The sequence below is a fragment of the Mustela nigripes genome, chromosome 14, assembly GCF_022355385.1.
Source record: "Mustela nigripes isolate SB6536 chromosome 14, MUSNIG.SB6536, whole genome shotgun sequence".
Taxonomy (NCBI): Eukaryota; Metazoa; Chordata; class Mammalia; order Carnivora; family Mustelidae; genus Mustela; species Mustela nigripes.
Window position 1 is genome coordinate 20,925,965 of NC_081570.1, and position 15,222 is coordinate 20,941,186.

At 43.2% G+C, this 15,222-nt stretch overlaps 1 long non-coding RNA gene and 2 other non-coding genes across 3 annotated transcripts; all 3 read left to right on the plus strand.

Annotated features, from left to right (window-relative positions):
* Nucleotides 1-1,318: 1,318 nt before the first annotated feature.
* On the plus strand, nt 1,319-3,776 carry LOC132001385 (uncharacterized). Its single transcript, XR_009399608.1, has 3 exons — nt 1,319-1,420; nt 2,442-2,475; nt 3,295-3,776. It is a non-coding gene; the product is annotated as an uncharacterized LOC132001385 (long non-coding RNA).
* LOC132002354 (small nucleolar RNA SNORA73 family) lies at nt 2,144-2,348 on the plus strand. Its single transcript, XR_009399842.1, has one exon. It is a non-coding gene; the product is annotated as a small nucleolar RNA SNORA73 family (small nucleolar RNA).
* Nucleotides 3,021-3,225, plus strand: LOC132002353 (small nucleolar RNA SNORA73 family). Its single transcript, XR_009399841.1, has one exon. It is a non-coding gene; the product is annotated as a small nucleolar RNA SNORA73 family (small nucleolar RNA).
* Nucleotides 3,777-15,222: the final 11,446 nt, after the last annotated feature.

Consider the following 15,222-nt stretch of genomic DNA (forward strand, 5'->3'; position numbering starts at 1 on the left):
GCAGTCAGTTAAGCATCTGCCTTCTGCTCAAGTCCTGATCCCAGGATCCTGCCTTGGGAATCCCTCCCTGCTCAGTGGGGAGCCTGCTTCTCCCTCTCCTCCCAGCTTGAGTGATATCTCTTTCCCTTTTTCTACCTCTGTCTCGATCTCAAAAAAAATAAGTAGAAATCTTTTTTTAAAAAAGGGGGGTGGAGCACAAAATCTTTTAGGAGGAACGCTATAAATATTTCCACTCATTATTACCTATTACCTAATCTTTATTTGCTTAACACCATATTCAAAACTCTATCACATTTGCAACATTTCACATGTAATATGTATCCCCAGAATTCTTTATTTGCCTACTTCTTTATATTAGGGGAGCGTGTGTTAAAATGTGCTTAATGTAAAATTTACCTTTTTAACCATTTTTAAGTGTACAGTTCATTTGTATTAAATACATATATCCATTGTTCTGTACAGGAGGGTTTTGATTTTAGCCAATATTTATTTATTTATTTATTTATTTATTTATTTATTTATTTATTTGGGCTCCTGGTGGCTTAGTCGGTCAAGTGGCACCCTCCCTAGGGTCATTCCAGTTCCGAAAAAGGCTCCCCGCTCAGCGGTGGTTGCTTCTGTCTTTCTCTCCCTGCTCGTACTTTCTTTCTCTCTCTCTCTCTCTCTCTGATAAATAAATAAATAAATAAAACTTTTCTTTTTCAAAATTTTATTTATTTACTTGAGAGAACAAGAGCACGAGATAGAGTACAGAGTGGGAGATACTCAGCTGAGCCAGAAGCCCTACGCGGGGCTCGATCCCACAGTGCTGGGATCATGACTTCAGCCAAAGGCAGCCATTTAACCGACTGAGCCACCCAGGCGCCCCAATAAGTAAAATCTTAAAAAAACAAAAAAATTAGCCAGTTCGTGTAGAAGTATTTCTGTCCTATTTATCTACTCATTTATCAAATGTTTAATTTCACATATGACAGGGAGGATTCAATCGCTTTTGTGAGTGTGCATTTTTCTAGATGGCTTTTTCGATTTTGCATATAATTACCCCAAAGTGTTGGGGGGGGGTGGCGACTTTATTTGAGCGTACATCCTGCAGACTGAGTTAGCTGATTGCTGAAAAGTGAACTTGCCACTCAGCAAGGACTACATATTTCTAAACCCCGCTTCAATTTTCGTTCCCCAGCAAGGTTCCCGCGCGAGGGCCCTATTGTCGCGAAAAGCCTCCGAACCAGGTAGGGGTGGGGCTTAAGGCTCAGTGGTTCCCAGAACCCTTAGCGAATTTCCGGTTCCCTAACTGCGCAGGGCGATGCGCAGGCGCAATAGATAAACCTTGACTTCCGCGCGCTTCAGGAGGTATAAATATAGATGCCCGGGGAGTTGCTCGGTCTTTTCGAGAGTTGCGGCTTTGCGCTTAGGGCGGCTGGTGAGTCTATTTACCCGTTCGGTTCGTTAGTTCTAGGCCTAGTACTCGGGTCTCGCCAACTAGATTGCCTTTTAGGCTTCTTCGTCTCCAGGATTCCCTTCAGCGGTGTCCGTGCTAACTACACTTACTCGTGCAGCGGAATTGGGCCGGATGTGGGCCGCTGAGGCCTCGCGAGCCGCGGATCTTGCCTATAATCTAAGGCGCTCGCGCTGAAACCTGCAGAGATGCCACCTCCCCCGCCGGTCGTTAAATGCGCGGCCCATCCCCGCCCCGTTGCCTATCGCCCGGCTTAATGAGCTTGTCTCCCACGAGGCGGTGGAACTGCATGCGGGTCCTTTAATTCTGACACCCATCTGAGCTTAATCGATTTCGAAACGGACGATTCTTAATTCCCCAATTCCTTTATGATGTAGGGAGAGGTCACGACTCCTGATGACCGGTTTATGGGTAGGAGCCGTAATTGCTGTGTCAGCGGCTCTGCATTTGCTATTTCTTTGAAAGTAGTGCTAATCGCTTGTTGGGGTTTGCAAATATGTTTGGGGTTCCTGGCTGAAAGTGCGTTTAGATCACTAACAAGAGACTGCTGATCGGTCTTTAACTCGAGTTGCGTTGGCACTTGGGAATTCAGGGTCCACCCCAAAATGGATATTCTGGGGAAGTAGCGGTCAACTGGTTGAAATTTATTTCTAGCTCATTAGCTTGCAAGTTAGTAAATGACAGTGATCAACGTGGATATTCCCGGGAGGTCACTCTCCCCGGGCTCTGTCCAGGTGGCGTACGGGAGCATAGGGCTCTGCCCCGTGACGTATGGTCCCTTTCCACGACGTTGGAGATGAAGCTGGGCCTTGAGTCTGCGCCTGCATATTCCTACAGCTTCTCAGAGTCCTGTGGACCATGACTGAGGAGACAAACCATGCAGGAAACAGCTCTGTAGAGCACCCTCTGTCTGGATCTAGGAAAGAAAAGTCTCTTATCAGCTGCTGTATTACTAGATTAAGCTCTTGCCTACTTTGCTTTGCAGGGATCGCTCAGGATTCCAAATAAATTGATTCCAGGTAAGTAAACCAAAGAATTTGGGTTAAGAATTGTTTTTGGCTTGTGTTTTCTCGTTGACATTTAAGTCACCCTAGGTCAGTTCCTTTTCATTAATATGTTGACAGTTTTGTAGATGTATGCTCATATCTGGGAAGATAGCTTGTTATTCAGTATTAGTTAATATTTTCATGTCTTTGTCATGTGATAGGGTGGAAACTTCTCTACTAATGGGAAAATTCTTAACAGTTGGGGTGAATTAACCAAAGTCAAGATTATCAAAGTGTGCATGCAAATCATAGTTAAAGCAAATGTGCATACAACCTCAAAGTCTGTGTATGGTTACCAAGGATTTGGTCTCCCGTACAAGCCCTTTCCCTGAGATGAAGATGGGTGTATGTACCTAAATATTGCTAAGACCCTGAGTAATTAAGTAGAGAAACCATGAGACCATAGTAGCAACTGGGTTTTTAACAGGCTTTTGTCACATTCACTTGTGTAGCATGGAATGGGGAGAAATGAAATTTCTTAAATCTTTTGAGGGTGATGTTGTTTAATCATGGGCATTCCAACGTGGATACACCCGGGAGGTCACTCTCCCCGGGCTCTGTCCAGGTGGCCTATGGGAGCATAGGGCCCTGCCCCATGACGTATAGTCCCTTTCCACAACGTTGGAGATGAAGCTGGGCCTTGAGTCTGCGCCTGCATATTCCTACAGCTTCTCAGAGTCCTGTGGACCATGACTGAGGAGACAAACCATGCAGGAAACATCTCGTGAAAGCTCAAAATTTTTAGTGAGATTGTGAATATGAGTCTGATCCTCTTTATTTGTTTTCATTCAGGAGAGAAGAGGAGCTTCACCTAACATTGGCTGTTAACCTTTTGGGTCCTTTATTTGGCAGGGAGGGTTGGTAGAATGAATGATAAATGCTGATAAGCCTGGAAGTTTGGAAGCTTGGGCATATTTGACCCATTTTTTCAAACTGCTGTTAATACTAAATTTGGGGAACAAGTGGAGTATTCTATAGGACAGGTGCCCAGTAAAATTTGACTAATGCAGACGGGACTAAATATGGCCATGTCTATTAAAACAGTCTGGTCCTTTGACCCACAAAGCCCAAAGATTCCAGAATGCCTATGAAGAGAAAACTTGTCCTAAGGAACTTAAGATACTACTTGGCCTTTTCTACTATTCTCTGTAAACTGGGATTTATAACTACATAACTGAATGGAGAACAGAAGCCTATGAGATCCTAAGTATGTCTTAAAGATGCAGGTCTGTTTATAATGTATTTATGAATTACAATAAAGATGACTACATATTTGTGTGGCTCCCTTTTTTTTTTTTTTGGTGGAAATGTGACTGACAACTGTATTCTGTAAATGGAAGTGCTTGTTTTGGGAAAACTACCTTTGCAGTTAATATTTGATTAGTTCTGCATTAACTAAAGAGGCTGAGCTTGTGTCTCTTGTCACATTGTCAATGTGTTACACATTCTCATGTGAGATTCCTACCAGTTACAGGTAAAAGGTTGCATTCAAAGGTGGGTAGAGCTTAGAATAATGAATTTAGGTGTGTCATGAAAGACAACATACACCTGGACATGAGTATTAGGAGATCAGAGTTACTAATTAGACCAAACCTTATCTCCGTTTCCCACAATATAGTATAGGTAAATTGACCTTAACAGGATTGGGCTTAAATGCAAAAATCATACACTGTTAATTAAGGTAGTTGAGCCTCTACTGCCAATGTTCCAAGTGGGACTTGAGCCTAAGAAAATTGTCATCCTGCCGATGAGTGTGAGATTGAGTCACAATGGGAGTCTTGTCAAGTTGGTACTAGCTGCCAGCATTAATAGGGCAGTTGAGACCCTGAAGGATGGGGACTAGCAGGGAACCATCTAGGAGGTAGAGTCTAGATCCAGAGTGGGGCTAAATGAACATAATGTGGGGAGGGCTTTTAACAGTCATGTGGCCAGTTAGAAGTCCTCAGGGTCAAGTTTAAGGGAAGTGGGTGATTTCGAGTAATCTTGGAACATCTGGGCAGACTACATACAATTCAGGGCCAGAGGATAGAACTGAAGGTAGGTAAGTGTTCATAGCCATTGGAAAACCTGGGAGAGCTTTGTTGGGCTTATTTTTAAGGAATAAGACTTCAGGTCCTCTGTTAAAACTACATTTGTACTTAACCTGTGCCAGGCACTACTGTAAGCTTGGCACATATTTGTGACTGAGATAGGTATTAGATTTAACAAAAAGGCTAATTGTCCAAGCTAACAGCTGAGTAGAGTCTCCGCACAAATCCACACCTATAGACTTCCTGGGAGGGAACTTCTAGACCTGGGCCAGCCTTTTGTCCAGTTCTGGTAAGTGGCTTACTGAGAGGAGGTGCTCAGTAAAATGAATGGTGTTAGTTTTCCCTTTAGAATCAGGGAGTTTAGTTTCTAGTACAAGTGAACACAGGCAGGGTAACCTGCTGGGCAGGAAATAACATTCTCTGTGTAGCTGAAGCAAAGCTGTCAGTAGGTATTCTAGGCCCTACCCTTTCAGCCTCCTGCTACCTATCTAGGCTTTTTCAAGCAGGCTCTTCTCGCCTTTTTCTGAGTGTAGGCAGTGCTATCCGTCATTGCTAAACTTGGTCTTGGAATCAAAGCCTGCCTGGTTTGAATCCAAATAGTACTACTTGCTGTCCATGTGAGCTTGGGCAAGCCCCTTAACCTCTGCCTCCTTTTTTTTCATCCACAGAATGGGGATGATTCAAGTACCTACCTGTTGGGGTTCTAATGAGAAATTCGTTATTTTGTAAAAAGCTGTTTCATAAAAGCATGAGTTTGTTAAATACCGCTTACCAAGCAAAACACCTGGGATACGGTATCTAATAAATGTTGTCCAATAAATAGCTATTACTAAACCAGGTTTATCTCAGAACCAACCCTATTTCTAGGAGAGTTTAAGGGATTAGTAATGCCCAAGATCACCTAACTAGTAAGGAGCAGAACCAGGATTCAAACCTACTTCCCAAACCATATATATTACTAGCTTTGAGCAAGACAGTGGTATTTATTTTTTTGAAGATTTTATTTATTTGACAGAGATCATAAGTAGGCAGAGAGGCAGGCAGAGAGAGAGGGGAAGCAGGCTACCCACTGAACAGAGAGAATTCCATGACCCTGAGATCATAACCTGAGCCGAAGGCAGAAGCTTTAACCCACTGAGCCACCCAGGCACCCCCAGTGGTGACATTTGTGTATTATTTAATACTCCATGCACCTCTGTAAAGTAGGTACTCTTTGTCCCCCTTTTGCAGATGAGGAAAGCTGAAGTTGGAGGATAATAAGGAACTTGTCCAAGTTAAACAGCCAGTAAGTGGCAGAGTATGAATGTGAGCAAGGCAACTGACTACAGAGCCTATTTTCAATCTATGTCATATCATGCCTCAAAAAATACTATTTCCACCTGGCTTAAACCACTTCTTTTTGTATTGAGCTAATGTAATAACCAGGACACCATAAAGCCTCAGTTTCAGTTGTAATGAATTATAAACTTATGCGCCCAGTTTTACTTGACAGTAGAAAATAGAGTGGAAATGAGTAGTTTCCTGGGGAGTGAGAGCCTTTCCCTGGCCATGCCTCCCTCTTTCACCACCTTCTATCTTTGGGATGGATGGGACCCACATTTTAATGATAGTACCTGACATTTGATGAAGATTTGCTATGTGCTAGGCATTCTTTAATTTTTTTTTTTTTTTTTTAAGATTCTATTTGATAGTGCATGAGAGGGAGAGCACCTGCTGGAGAAGGGCCAGAGGAAGAGGGAGAAGCAGATTCCCTGCTGAGCAGGGAGCCCCACAGGGGCCCAGAACCCTAAAATCACAAACCAAGCCAAAGATAGACACTTAACCAACAGCCACTCAGGAGCCCCATGTTCTTTAATCCTTAAAACAGCCTTACACAATGCAGGGAATTTTATTAAATCCATGTTCTAGAAAAGGAAGACAAAATTAAGGTTATATCATTTGCCCAAGGCCACACAAAGTGGAACTTAAAGGTCTTTGTCTCTAGGGCCTGAATTCTGCACCACCATCTTCACTTTTCCTTACAAGCACACCTTGGGGTGCTTGGGGTGGTTCACTGGGTTAAGCCTCTGCCTTTGGCTTGGGTCATGGTCTCAGGGTCCTGGGATGGAGCCCCATGTTGGGCTCTGCTCATCGGGAACTGCTCTCACCCCCCTTCCTGCTTCTCTGCCTACTTGTGATCTCTCTCTCTGTCAAATAAATAAATAAATAAAAATAAGCACAACACTTTGAGTATCCCATCATGATAGTTGTTAGCATTCTGATGTGGTTATTTTTAAACTGATGTACATCTAACTTACTAGTTGGGTCCTCAAGGAGTGGGACCATCTATGTAAGCTCAGTACCTGTACTGCCTGGCACGTGGCAAACGCTGGTTGTTGTTGGGTTGTTTTTTTTTTTTTTTCCTATGTTCTATTGATTTCTGCTTTTATCTTTATTGTTTTCTTATGATTAGATGTAGTTTATATTCCTTTTCCTCATTTCTTTTTTTACTAAGATTCGTTTATTTGAGGGGTGCCTGGGTGGCTCAGTCATTAAGAGTCTGCCTTCAGGGGCGCCTGGGTGGCTCAGTGGGTTAAGCCGCTGCCTTCGGCTGAGGTCATGATCCCAGAGTCCTGGGATCGAGTCCCGAATCGGGCTCTCTGCTCAGCAGGGAGCCTGCTTCCCCCCCCACCCCTCTGCCTGCCTCTCTGTCTGCTTGTGATTTCTCTGTCAAATAAATAAATAAAATCTTTAAAAAAAAAAAAAAAAGAGTCTGCCTTCAGCTCAGGTCATGATCCTGGGGTCCTTGGATCAAGCCCCACATTGGGATCCCTGCTACTCGGGAAGCCTGCTTCTCCCTCTCTCCCACTGCCCCCTTGTGTTCACTCTCTAGCTGTCTCTCTCTCTCTCAATAAAGTCTTGGGGAAAAAATAGATTTATTTGAGAGATAGCACTTGAGTGGGGAAAGGGGCAGAGGCAGAGGGAGAGAATCTGGAGCAGATTCCCTGCTGAGCATGAAGCAACACATGGGACTCATTCTCACAATCCTGAGATCATGACCTGAGCTGAAATCAGGAGTCAGACCCTTAACTGACTGAGCCATCCAGGCACCCCTCTTTCCCTCACTTTTTTTTTTTTTTTTTTTAAAGATTTTATTTATTTATTTGACAGAGCGAAATCACAAGTAGATGGAGAGGCAGGCAGAGAGAGAGAGAGAGGGAAGCAGGCTCCCCGCTGAGCAGAGAGCCCGATGCGGGACTCGATCCCAGGACTCTGAGATCATGACCTGAGCCGAAGGCAGCGGCTTAACCCACTGAGCCACCCAGGCGCCCTTTCCCTCACTTCTTAAGATAGAAGTTGAGGTCATTGATTTAAGAGTTTTCTTTTATTTAAATAGAAGCATTTAGTGCTACAAGTTTCCCCCAAATATTGCTTTAACAATATCCTAAACTTCTGGTATGTTGTGTTTTCATTTTAATTCAGATCAAAATACTTTCAAATTCCCTTTTGATTTCTTTTATCTATGGGCTGTTTAAAAGTGTATTCATTTTTGGGGCACCTGGGTGGCTCAGTGGGTTAAGCCACTGCCTTCGGCTCAGGTCATGATCTCAGGGTTCGGGGATCGAGTCCCGCATCGGGCTCTCTGCTCCGTGGGGAGCCTGCTTCATCCTCTCTCTCTCTCTGCCTGCCTCTCTGCCTACTTGTGATCTCTGTCTGTCAAATAAATAAAATCTTTAAAAAAAAAAAGTGTATTCATTTTTAAATACTTGGGAGTTTTCCAAAGATCTTTCTGTTATTGGTTTCTATTTTAATGTCAGTGTAGTCTAAGAATATACTTTGTATGACTTGAATCCTTTTAAATTTACCAAGACTTGTTCTATGACCTAGAACATGGTCTATCTTGGTAAATGTTTCATGTACACTTGAGAAGAATATGTATTTTACTGTTGTTTGAAAGCAAGGTGGAATGTGAAGAAAGGTGAAGCATTTTATAAAGGTCAATCAGTCAAGTTGGTTGCAGTTGTTCAAGTTTATGTCCTTGCTGGTTTCCTGGCTACTTGGTCTATCAATTACCCAGATTGGGTTGTCAAAATCTCCAGCTAAATTTGTGGATTTGTCTGTTTCTTAAAGAAGTTCTATCAGGTCGTGCCTGGGTGGCTCAGTCAGTTAAGCATCTGCCCTCAGCTCAGGTCATGATCCCAGGGTCCTGGGCTGGAGCCCCGCATCGGGCTCCCTGCTCAGTGGGAAGCCTGCTTCTCCCTTTGCCTCTGCCTGCCACTGGCCCTGCTTATGCTGTCTGTTAAATAAATAAATCTTAAACAAAAAAAGAACTATCAGTTTTTGCTTCATGTATTGTGAAACTTTGTTACTAGTTGCAATATGTTTGGGGTTGTGTATTTTGATTAATTGACTTCTTTATCATTTATGAAATTACTTCATTTCAGTACGTCTTTGCTCTGAAATCTACTTTGTCTGTTATTAATATAGCTGCTCCACCTTTCTTTTGACTAGTATTACCAGAGTATCTTTTCCATCCTTTTTCTTTTAACTTATTTGTGTATTTATATTTATACTGTATATCTTGGGCACCTGGGTGGCTCAGTGGGTTAAAGCCTCTGCCTTACAGCTCAGGGTCCTGGGATCAAGCCCCAAATTGGGCTCTCTGCTCAGCAGGGACCTGCTTTCTCTCTCTGCCTGCCTCTCTGCCTACTTGTAATCTCTGTGTGTCAAATAAATAAAATCTTTAAACTGTATATCTTGTAGGCAGTGTATAATTGGGTTTTGCTTTTTTTATTATGATAATCTCTACCTTTCACCTGGAGAGTTTAGACCCTATTTTTATATGATTAATGTACTTTGGCTTGAATCTTATTATTTTTTTTAATTTGAGAGAGAGAGAAAACATGGGCAGGGGGAGAGGCAGAGGGAGAAGAATACTCCCCACTGAGCAGGGAGCAGGATGCAGGGCTGGATCCCAGGACTGTGGGATCATGACCTGAGCCAAAGGCAGATGTTTAATAAACTGAGCCCCCCAGCGCCCTAGAGTCTTATCATTTTGAAACACGTTTTTATTTGTCTCATCTGTTCTTTATTTCTTTTGTCTTCTTATTCTGCCTTTTTAAAAAATGAGTATTGGGGGTACCTGGTGGTTCAATCAGTTGAGCATCTGACTCTCGAATTCTGCTTGGGTCATGATCCTGGAGTCCTGAAATGGAGCCCCACATCAGGCTCCTCGCTCAGCAGGGAGTCTGCTTTGGATTCTCTCTCTCCCTTTCCCTTTGTCCCTCCCCCGATGTTTAATGTACACTCTCTCTTTCAAATAAGTAAGTAAATTGTTAAAAAAAAAAAAAAATGAGTACTGGGCACCTGGGTGGCTCACTTGGTTAAGTGTCTGACTTGATTTTAGCTCAGGTCATAATCTCAAGGTTCCAAGATGGAACCCTGCATTGAGCACCGCATTGGGTGTGGAGCCCGCTTAAGATTTTTCTCCTCCTTTCCCACTGCCTTCCCTCTCTCTTTAAAAAAAAAAAAAAAAAAAAATATATATATATATATATATATATATATATATATATATATATATATGATTCTATATTACCTTCTTTGTTGGCTTACTAGCTATAACTTTGTTTTGTTATTTTGGGGGTTGCTTTAGGGTTCATAGTATACATCTTCAGCTTATAAGAGTCCACATTGGTATTTTATCACATCACTTAGGATAGTATAAGAATAATACGTTTGTCACCCCATGTATATCACTTTTATATATGTTATAAAACCCACAATACATTATTTTGTTTCAACATGCAATTATCCAGGGCACCTGGGTGGCTCAGTGGGTTAAGCCTCTGTCTTCAGCTCGGGTCATGATCTCAGGGTCCTGGGATCGAGCCCCACACCAGGATCTCTGCTCAGCAGGGAGCCTGCTTCCTCCTCTCTCTCTCCCTGCTTCTCTGCCTACTTGTGTTCTCTGTCAAATAAATAAAATCTTTAAAAAAAAATAAACACGCAATTATCCTTTTTAAAGTTTTAAGAAAGAAAACAATCATTCAAAACTGAAGGTGAGGGGTGGGGGTGGGGAAAAAACAACAACAAAAAAAATGAAGGTGAGGGGCGCCTGGGTGACTCAGTGGGTGAAAGCCTCTGCCTTTCACTCAGGTCATGATCTCAGGGTCCTGGGATCGAGCCCCACATCAGATCTCTGCTCAGCAGGGAGCCAGCTTCCCTTCCTTTCTCTCTGCCTGCCTCTCTGCCTACTTTTGATTTCTGTGTGTCAAATAAATAAATAAGATCTTTAAAAAAAAATGAAGGTGAAATAAGGAATTTTCCAGTGCCCGTCATTCCTCTGTGTAGATCCAGATTCTCGTCTGGTATCACGTTCCTTGTGCCCGAAGGTCTTCCTTTAATATCTCTTTTACAGTGGTTCAACTGGTAATGAATTCTTTCAGCTTTTATATGTCTGAAAATCCTTTTTTTTTTTTTTAAGATTTTATTTATTTATTTAACAGACAGAGATCACAAGCAGGCAGGGAGGCAAGCAGAGGGCAGAGGGGAAACGGGCTCCCTGCTGAGCAGAGAGCCCAATGCGGGGCTCGATCCCAGGACCCCAAGATCATGATCTGAGTCGAAGACAGAGGCTTAACCCACTGAGCCACCCAGGTGCCCCAGAAAATCCCTTATTTTCACCTTCATTTTTGAGAGATGGTTTTGCTGGATATTCCTTATTAGATATAATTTTGCTGGAGTACTTTAGAGATGTTGCTCTGTTGTCATCTTGTTTGCATTGTATCTTTGTCTCGTTCCTCTGTGTATAACATGTCTTTTTCTGACTGCTTTTAAGATTTTTGATCATTGGTCTTAAGTAATTTGATCTTGATGTGTCTTATTTTTCTGTGCTTGGAGTTACTTGAGCTTCTTGGATTTTGTGTTGGTCAAGGTTCTCCAGAGAAACAGAACCAACAGGAGGTATGTGTACAGATAGGTAGATAGAGATTTTTTTTTAAAGATTTTATTTGTTTATTTGGCAGAGAGAGATTGAGAGAGACAGAGAGAGAGAGAGAGTACACAAGCAGGGGAGCAGCAGGCAGAGGGAGAAGCAGGCTCCCCACCGAGCAGAGACCCCAATGTGGGACTCTATCCCAGGACTCTTGGATCATGACCAGAGCCAAAGGCAGACACTTAACGACTGAGCCACCCAGACGTCCCGATGGAGATTTATTTTAAAGAATTGGCACACGTAGGTGTGGGGGCTGGCAAGTCAGAAATCTGTAGAGCACTTTGGCAGGCTAGAAATTCCAGCAAGAGCTGGTGTTGCTGTCTTGGCAGAATTCCTTCCTTTAAGGCCTTTCACTGATTGGATGAAGCCCACCCACATCACAGGAGATAATCCGCTTCTTCTTCTTCTTCTTCTTCTTCTTCTTCTTCTTCTTCTTTTTTTTTTTTTTTTGTTTAAGATTTAATTTATTTATTTGACAGAGACAGAGATCACAAATAGGCAGAGAGACAGACAGATGGTGGTGGGGGAGCAGGCTCCCTGCTGAGCAGAGAACCTGATATGGGGCTCTATCCTAGGACCCTGAGATCATGACCTGAGCTGAAGGTAGAGGATTAACCCACTGAGCCACCCGGGTGCCCCAGTAATATGCTTCTTTAAACTACTGATTTAAAGGTTATCATACCCAAAAAACACCATCACAGCAACATCTAGCCTGGCATTAGACCAAACAGCTGGCCACCATAGCCTAGCCAAGTAGACATACAAAATTAGCTATCACAGATCTATAGGTCTGTAGTCTGCACATGTTTAAGCTGTTATTTCTTCATATATTCTCGTCCCCAGCTCCTCTTTGCTTTCCTGTATCAATAACTCACTGATGCTATTTTCAATTTTTCAAAAATTCTTTTCTCTTTCATTTTGGATAGTTTCTATTGCTATGCCCTCAAGTTTACTAATCATTTTTTTTGCAATATCTAATCTATTGTTAATAGCAATCCAGTGTATCTGCAATCTTAGATATTGTCAAGAAATTAACTTTTGGCCATTTTATATCTTCCATGCTTCTACTTAACTTTTACGAGCAGAATAAAGTTACAATAACTTTTTTTTTAAAGATTTCACTTATTTGTTTATTTATTTGAGAGAGAGATAGAGAGCATGAGAGCATAAGCGGGGAGGAGAGGGAGAAGCAGGCTCCCTGCTGAGGAGGAGGGGCCCCATGCAAGATTCAATCCCAGGACCCCAGGATCATGACCTGAGCTGAAGGCGGATACTTAACCGACTGAGCCACCCAGATGCCCCTATAGTAACTTTCAGCGTCTTTCACTTCTATCATTTGAGACAGTTCCTAGGCCAATTTCAGTTGTTTGTCCTCATGGTTTTCGTTCAATAAATAAAACAATGATAGAATGTGAAGAAATTAAAATCATTATATGGGTTCAGGATAGGAAAAGACGAAGTGGAGCCAAGGAAGGCTTCACAGAGATGGGGCTGGACAGAGCCTTAAGCTATTATCAAGAGCTTAGCAAGGCAGGAAGGAAGGCACCCATGAGGGAAAACAGCCCAGATAAAGGTGAGAAGGTAGAATGAACATGGACATCTTCGGAGTATAGTGCAGAGGGGAAGGGAAGAATAGGAAATCAACAGCCTGGGGCATTTGCCACCGGTGTTCCAAGAGCAGCAGACTCAATACCTGAGTCTTTAAAGATTTTGAAGCAGGGCAAGTTCTCACAGCCATAATTTAGGGAGACAAATGTGGGGACCTCGGAAGAACAAAATGGAGGGAAAAGGATGAGAGGGAGGACCAAAGGCCAGGAGGGCAGAGCTTTAGACCAGAGGGGCAGAAACAGAAACATGAAGAGAAGAGAAGAAAAGAAGGAAGCATTGGGGGTGCCTGGGTGGCTCAGAGAGTTAAGAAGAAAGAATTAGTGGGATTAAATCTTTACTTCTCAGAGAACCTTAATCTTGGCTATAAGGATGAAGTTGGGAAGGGAGTCTAGATCCATACAAAACATGTTTTATTTTAGGGGTTGGGTCTTCTGGGAAGAAATATAGGGCTGAAACTTAGGGTGGAAGTCAGAACCAGACCAAATGGGCTGTCTTCTCCGTTGAAAGAAGAAGAGTTCTGGTCCCCTTCTGCTTGTGTGCTGACCCCAGAGAACTTGCCTTAGCTCTATGAACCCCATTTTTCTCATTTTCCAACAATCATGAGGTTGTGTAAGGAACAAACAAGCTCATGGACATGGGTGGATGTGTTTCTGTAGTTAGCAAAGGGTTTGATAAAATGGGTGATAATAATCATTCTTAAAATTATGTTAAGCCATGTGAATGAGTCAGATCTTGGAAGAAGACAGCAGAGAGATCAAAGATCCAGAGTTGAACCTTGGAGAAATTTCACAGAATATTATCCCAAAGAGGAGTCCATGATGGAGGCAGAGGTAAACTTGGAGAGGTAAGAGACCCTGAAGGTGGGGAGTACTTTTTTGTTTTTTTTAAAGATCTTATTTATTTATTTAAGAAAGAGCGCGCACAAGCAGGTGAGAGGCAGAGGGAGAGGGAGAAGCAGACTCCCCGCTGAGCAGGGAGCCCCATGTGGGACTCGATCCCAGAACCCCGGGATCATGACCCGAGAAGAAGGCAGATGCTTAACTGCCTGAGCCACCCAGGTGCCCAGGTGGGGAGCACTTTGCGGTGAGGTCCATATCAGTAGGAGAAATTCAGTTGGTAAATACTCATCAAAAGTGTCCATCTATTATAGACAATGGGGAGGGTGTGTGCTATAGTGAGTGCTGTGAAGTGTGTAAGCCTGAGGATTCACAGACCCGTACCCCTGGGGCAAATAATACATTATATGTTAATTTATTTATTTTTTTTTTTTAAAGATTTTATTTATTTATTTGACAGAGAGAAATCACAAGTAGATGGAGAGGCAGGCAGAGAGAGAGAGGGAAGCAGGCTCTCCGCTGAGCAGAGAGCCCGATGCGGGACTCGATCCCAGGACTCTGAGATCATGACCTGAGCCGAAGGCAGCGGCTTAACCCACTGAGCCACCCAGGCGCCCCCATTATATGTTAATTTAAAAAGAAAGTATCCCTTTAGGGTGTGGGTATGACTGAATGACTTTCAGAGTCAGAATCAACATGAAATGGAGAAAATACCCTTCTGCAGAGGTCCCTGCCCTGATCTCAGAAATCCCCAGCCACAGTCAGATGACCTGAGAGGTCACCCCAGGGAACACCTGAAATCCTGAACAGTTTGTATCCATCCTGAAGAAGGAGTGTGTTAACAAGAGAACCTAGTCAGCTTGATGTCTTTTTCCCATCTCCAGTCCCAACCCCAATCCACACCTTCATCTTCTTTCTTAGCTGGTCTCCTTTGCTTCTCTTGCCCCCCACCCCTCTGTGTTTCCCCTCCCACCAACTCCATTTTCCGTTTTGCTCTAAAACAAAACTCTGCTCAGGTCACTCCCTTGCTCATATCCCTTCCCTAACTCGCCACTGTTCTCAGGACAGAAGCTGTACTCCTTAGACACACAGGCCCTGCATCATGATCTGACCCTCCACTCGAGCTTTCTCCCCTCTCCCAAGGGCACCCTCTGCTCAAGTCACACCTTGGCAGTTTCCCGCAACCACCCTAGGTTCTCATCGCTCCCTGTCATCGCAAGGGATGCATCTCCTAGATGCCCTGCCCTTGGAAAGCCTTTCTTTCTTTTCT